Source organism: Homarus americanus, unplaced genomic scaffold, assembly GCF_018991925.1.
Source record: "Homarus americanus isolate GMGI-L3 unplaced genomic scaffold, GMGI_Hamer_2.0 scaffold24523, whole genome shotgun sequence".
In the NCBI taxonomy this organism is placed as follows: Eukaryota; Metazoa; Arthropoda; class Malacostraca; order Decapoda; family Nephropidae; genus Homarus; species Homarus americanus.
In genome coordinates this window covers 2,368,983-2,374,982 of record NW_024744357.1, presented here as the reverse complement: position 1 = coordinate 2,374,982, position 6,000 = coordinate 2,368,983, and the positions used below count along the sequence as shown (strand labels likewise).

General features: G+C 36.0%; 1 protein-coding gene across 6 annotated transcripts in view; it reads left to right on the top strand.

Moving 5' to 3' along the window:
- The first annotated feature begins 358 nt into the window (after positions 1-358).
- Positions 359-6,000, top strand: part of LOC121877707 — a 53,292-nt gene continuing 47,650 nt past the window's right edge. For 4 of the 6 annotated variants that reach the window (XM_042383538.1, XM_042383541.1, XM_042383539.1 and 1 more), the window contains exon 1: positions 359-493. The gene's annotated coding sequence lies outside the window, so the exon portion shown is untranslated. Of the gene's footprint in view, positions 494-590; positions 744-822; positions 1,088-6,000 lie in introns of those variants that run through there. The other 2 variants (XM_042383536.1, XM_042383537.1) reach the window with 2 other exon arrangements.

Genomic DNA, 6,000 nt, shown 5'->3' with positions numbered 1-6,000 from the left:
ATTCCTTATTGATCCAGGCGGTCCCGACGGCCACTGCAACTGGGTGGTTAGTTGGTTGAATGGTACAATGGTGATAGGTTGGCGCAGAAGCAGGTAGTTGAAGCCTATGTGCGCACACTCGGACGTGGGTTGTTACGGCCAATCCGCGCCGGTGGTTAACGACGGCCCGCGTCCCGACCCTCGCATCACCCCTTGATCATTAACCATAACGTAATTTACCCCTCCGATCCCATTAATTAAACCACTAACAAATAAATTTACATATTATATTTATCATATATAATTAGAAGATGAGGATAAAGGAGGTGATAATTAGGGGGATGAAGCAGGAGAACAGAGGTGTGAGGGGACAAACGGACTGAGTCGTTCGCCGTAATTGTGGACTTGACGACTCAGTTCCACTACCTTGTTGGACAGCGCTGTCCTTGCTCGCCATAGTTTGGTGACACGCTGGTCATTTGCACCTCCATGATGTCATTGTAGGCATGCAGAGGTTAGTGTGAAGCCGAGGAAGCTTAGAGGAGAGTGAATTAGTGTCACGTGATGGTGTTGGGCGGTTTGTTTACATTGGGGTTTTAAGATAAAGCTGCAACCCAGGTGATTCTCTCTCACCTGGCCAGGAATGTCTGCAACATTATCACCATCCCCGCCTCTAACAACCATTTTTATCACACCCATAGAGACTCCCATCATGATTAAAGTGTGAATTATAGAACCGAGGAGGCGTGGGTAGACCGAGAGAGGTGAGGAGTGAGGGAAATAATAAGGAAGTGTAGTGAGGTAAAATGTCAAGGGTTATGGGTCACTCTGGCAATGCTCGTAAACCAATGGACGCATTGCCATTTTTGACAGCGTTGATCTGTTTCTGTGACGTGATGTAATTTGTGCTTCCGAAGACTTAAATGACATCAGAATTGATAATTTATGAGGAAAATGAAGAAAGAATATTATACAAAAATATCGGATAATGAAGGAAATCATATATCGTGTTGTTGTTCAGTGGTTGGTACAACTGCTGCTAATTTATAGTATTTTGTGATTGTTTAATGAGCTAAAGGTGGATTTTATTGTCATAAATACACATTTGGTAAGTAAGATATTGTGGAATAGCATTATAATTTCAGATTTTTTAGTGTTACATAAATTTCTCATTGGATTAGGAAAATTTTGATAGAATTTGCTTTTGTTGTCAGTACATATTTAGACAATTAGTATTGTATGTCCCTTCAGTTGGCTGGCTTTTCACACTTACATCATGATTGTGTTGTTTACATAGCTCTCACAATATTATAGAATCCATATCATTATATAGTCCAATACAGGTTAATTACAAACATAAACAGAGTGACTTCTTGGGCAATTTGCTTATATTTTCCTACCATTTTGGGTAATATAGTACTACAGGTGTACTGTTTCAAGACTTGCCACCATAATATTACTGCAGTGTGTTTTCTTTGGTGTTTTCACTGGAGTATTTGTTTGGATGCTTAAAATAAAAAAAATTGTGTTGAAGCAAGGAAAGGACAATTGCTAATTTACTTAAGAATTGGAAATTAGGCCATCCTGCCCTAGCACTTCATCATTTTGGTAATAAAGAATCATTCAACTACATCTGATAGTAGCAGGTATGAACCACTAAGCAGTCTCCTAGTGGTTCACTGTTGCAGATATGGAACATAGTTTTGTGATTATTTTGGGTTAATTTTATCAAAATGCAGAACACAGAAAGTTGCATGACATCTCGTACTTGCTGTTTCTTAAGTAAAAAAGTCTTTGTCTTTCTTTGACACTAGCTTTGCATTCCATGCAGTAACGCAAAACATATCAATCGGTATTCCAAAGAAAACACGTCCTTATTCCAGTGGCAACAAATGACATTACTTTTTGATAATAGAAAGAATAAATATAGTATTACAATCAACTATGTTTATTTAGTATTAAGTCTTGATTAAGAATATTTTTTTGAAGCAGCATTAGATCATTGAACTCATGTTAGCCAAGTGACATTATGAATGGGAAATGTGAATAAGAATGTGAAGAAATTCTTGCCGGAAGTCCATAGCTAGATTGGTTCTCACGATGTGGTTCTTAGTGATACTGAAGAGGAGCATAACATTTAACACATACCATATGTTGCCATCAGTTAACTTCTGCTAGGAATTACAAGTTAGGTCAGGATTAATTAATACAAGTGATTGCTTAGCACTGTTGCAGGTGTGGATTTAGCCTGACTAGGAATGTTTGCTCGCCAGGTAACACTTCAGGTCCTGTTTAACCCCTCGTGTATGGGTATCCCTCTGAGCTGGATAAAATCGTCTGGTGTTAGCTAAATTAATTATCAACAGTGGTGTCCCCGTAGTAAAGTGGTTAACGGTGTAATAACTACTGTTTCATTTGGTAGCTAAAGGTTAAGGATACCATAATATTTCTTGTCATTGTTTGATAAGATCTTTAACATTAATAAGAGCAGATGACAAAATCTTGCCAAATCAAACTAAGAATAAATTGTGATCTTTGTTAGGATTGGTTAGTTTACTTTAGATAATGTTTTAATCACACAAGCTTGTTATGGAGTGTGACAAGATCTTCATTGTTAGTTTTGAAAATTCGCTCATTTAATTTAAATATTGTTTTTAATCTTCGTGCATTTTTTACCTATTCCAGTACTGGACTTTCTTTTTATGCATTGAAACACACATCCAATATGGTGCAATTAAGAGGACTTTGCCTCGGAAGGATCTGAGTTTGTGCACCACTTTGGGCAATATTTTCACAGGTGGGAATAGATAGATTGAATTCCAAAGGTTCCAATCTAAGAGGAGGGCATTTTCTAGAAGATTTGACCTTTCCAGAGGTGCATAACTTGGCATCTTGTAATTTGTTAGGGAGTATTTAGGTTTACACTACAGTACTGTGTAATTTTATCAATATAAAGGTTAGATGAAAACTCATGGTGTCCATTGTGCTGTGTGAGAGGTCAATGACCTTGTGCAAGCCAACCATATAGATGTACTGGTATCGTAGCTACAGTATTGAACATTTATTTTTATGATCACATTCTACAAGTCTTCCTTCGAATGTTGTAAAATTAAATATTAAGGAGCTGTTTCTCTTTTTTCTGAAATTTACTGTGTTAAAATTAAACTATTTCGTAAACATCAATTCAATTTCAACAGTTTATTTCATATAGGAAATGGGATCCAAGTGCTGTCACTAGGTACCTCTGTACAATGTTGCCAGAAGCATCTGGCAGGAGTCTCAAGTACTCTGCATATAAATTAAATAATATAAAGGAAGATAGGGCAGTCCTTCAAAATATCATCACTACTGTATTATTTATGAAATACTGTACAGTATCTCACCAGCATGCAGGTGATAAGTTGTAAACCTCAGCTGATTAGTTACCTGTGTGTTGTGACTTACTCAAAATTATTGCTTAAGCAATAATTTTCCTTTTCATTTTGGAAAGTCTTTCGAGCTTAAGTAATGGTATAATTAAAGTATCGGAACTTTTCAAAAATTCGGACTCTATTTATTTTTTTTAAATGGGCCTACTAAATGTAGAATTTTATGCCGACATAAAATATGTTTTTGTTTTTTACGAAAATGAACAGTTGAAAAGATACATGCATAATTACGGTATGCAGTTACTGTACTATACAGTGCACGCATTCATATTGCACAACCCAGCTGTGGCCCCTTGTGGGGTGGACGTCCACAGCTCCGAGTATGGACACTCAACTGAGTAGTGCCCTTTGAGATGTTTATACACCTCAATTATGTTTTCCCTTATGCATCTGTAGTATACTGTAAGCTAGGCAGTTGCAGGTATTCTAATCTCTCTGGATAACTGAGGTACTGGAGTGTAAGCACCAGTCTGGTAGCCCTCCTTAGGACATTTTCAATCAACTCCAGATCGTTTTCTTGTGGTTGTGCTCATTAACTAAAGGAGAACAAACCTAATGCAAGACAAATTTTGCATAATTCTACATTTTGAATTGAAACAGTTAATAAGCTAATTTTCAAAAGAATTGGCTACAGTCCAAATATGGGAAAAGATCCAAAATATCTACCAGTAGTTGGAATGTGAGCTCTGTACTGTACATGGATACAGTATGTATTGACGAAAGATTTAAATAAAGAGGCGCAAACTCTAGCTCCACATAACTACAGTACTAGATGTCATGACTGTTTGCCAATTTATGGTTTGAGGAATTTTGGAATTTGTTATGTTTTTAAGACTGCATTATGCTAATATAGAACAGGCCAATATAGATCTTGCAGACATTTTAAGGTATACAGTATTTGCATAATATTTTTGAACAAGTCAGGTAAGGTTTTGTTAGGGTATACAGTAATCCTAACCTAACCCTACCGAATATATTTTGTTCGTAACTTGCCTGCATTCGGATTATTTACATGCTGTATTAGCAATGTAAAGTTTGCTTATGTTCTTATCTAAAAAGCTGATACATTTTCCATGCACATATGAAGTACTCTACCAGAACAAGGTTGAATAATATACAGTACAGTACACGGTCTTCTAATATTGTGTCCCCAGCTGAGTTGTCTAGTTTTTTATACATTTAAAAATGTCCTAAAGGCTTGAGTGTTTTATTGAAAAGTATGATAAAACACTGAGCTTTAAAACTTTAATATGTTGCAAAAATTAGTTAATGTTAATTGAATTCTTCCCCTGTTAAAAAAGTTGCCTGATTTGCCTTAGTTTGTAAAAAATTCATATCGCTGTTTCTCATTTTTACATGAACATAAGTTGGATGTACCATCTAGAAGTTTGGTGACGGTAAACCACTGTCTTAAAGCTAGCTACATATACCAAACTCAAAATTGTACTTAATTATTGTTAAATTTATATCAGTGTTAAGAAATATCTGTATACTGTATCTCTTATACAGTGCACTTGTCACTTACAGGGATTTTAAAGTTCAAGTGATGTTCATGATCTTTGCATTTTGAAAATGGGTAAACCAGCTGTTTGTAATAGCAGTGCTGTACGAGTACGGTATATATTAATTTCATAATACTGTATACAGTTTCTCCCAGTCTGTGTGAATATTTGATTTTGCAATAGAATATATGGATTTGCAATGATTTAAAAATTTTCCTTAGAAGATCTTTCTTGCCTTCTCCTATGTGCTTCAACCTTTTAACAACCAACAAGTAGCTACCTAGGGCTGGATTAGTTAAAAAATTTGCTGACCCAATTCAAGCTTTACTGCCCCCAAATTGGCAACTTCCAACACTGTTTCTTCCTTTTGTAGATTTTGTTTCTCTCCTCATCGTGGGGTTATGTATATTTGTCAACATTTATGGTGATTTACCATCCTATAGAAAGTCCAACAATGACCTTCAGACTATTGATAAGAATATGAACTCAAAATGCTCTGACTAGAGAACTTCTAGGAGGTAAACACTGTACCACCTGTAAAAACTCGCACCTTTGCATTGAAATCTTAATACTGTATAATAGATCTGGTGTCATATTTTCACATTTATATGTCACTGATAACTAATATATGTAATATACTCTTGTACAGTACTGTATTCACAGTTTGTAATTGCCTTATTTCAGGGATGCCACCATGATAATTTATTTAAAACCACAGTTTGTTCACTAGAAGCATACAGTACAGTGTCTGCAGAAGATATTGATCCCTAGATTCCCTGTGATATTTTTACATGACTTAACAAAAGTATGGATGAAACACATGTAACTTGTAATACTTTGTCATTTTACCTTTGGTTTAGTATAGATTCAGCAAGTGTTTGTAAATACAGTACACCAGGTAGTAGGCAGCTATCAAACAGGGAGGTACTACCGCCTGGGAAGATATTGGAAGCATAATGTGTTGTCTAATGGTAGACCCTGCTGCCATATGGCATCACGAAAATTGTGACCAAGTCCCAGGTTGCTGATCTGACTTTCTGCCTCATTTACACACAATTGCAGGGTCTCAATTGTTTCTCTTACTATGGACA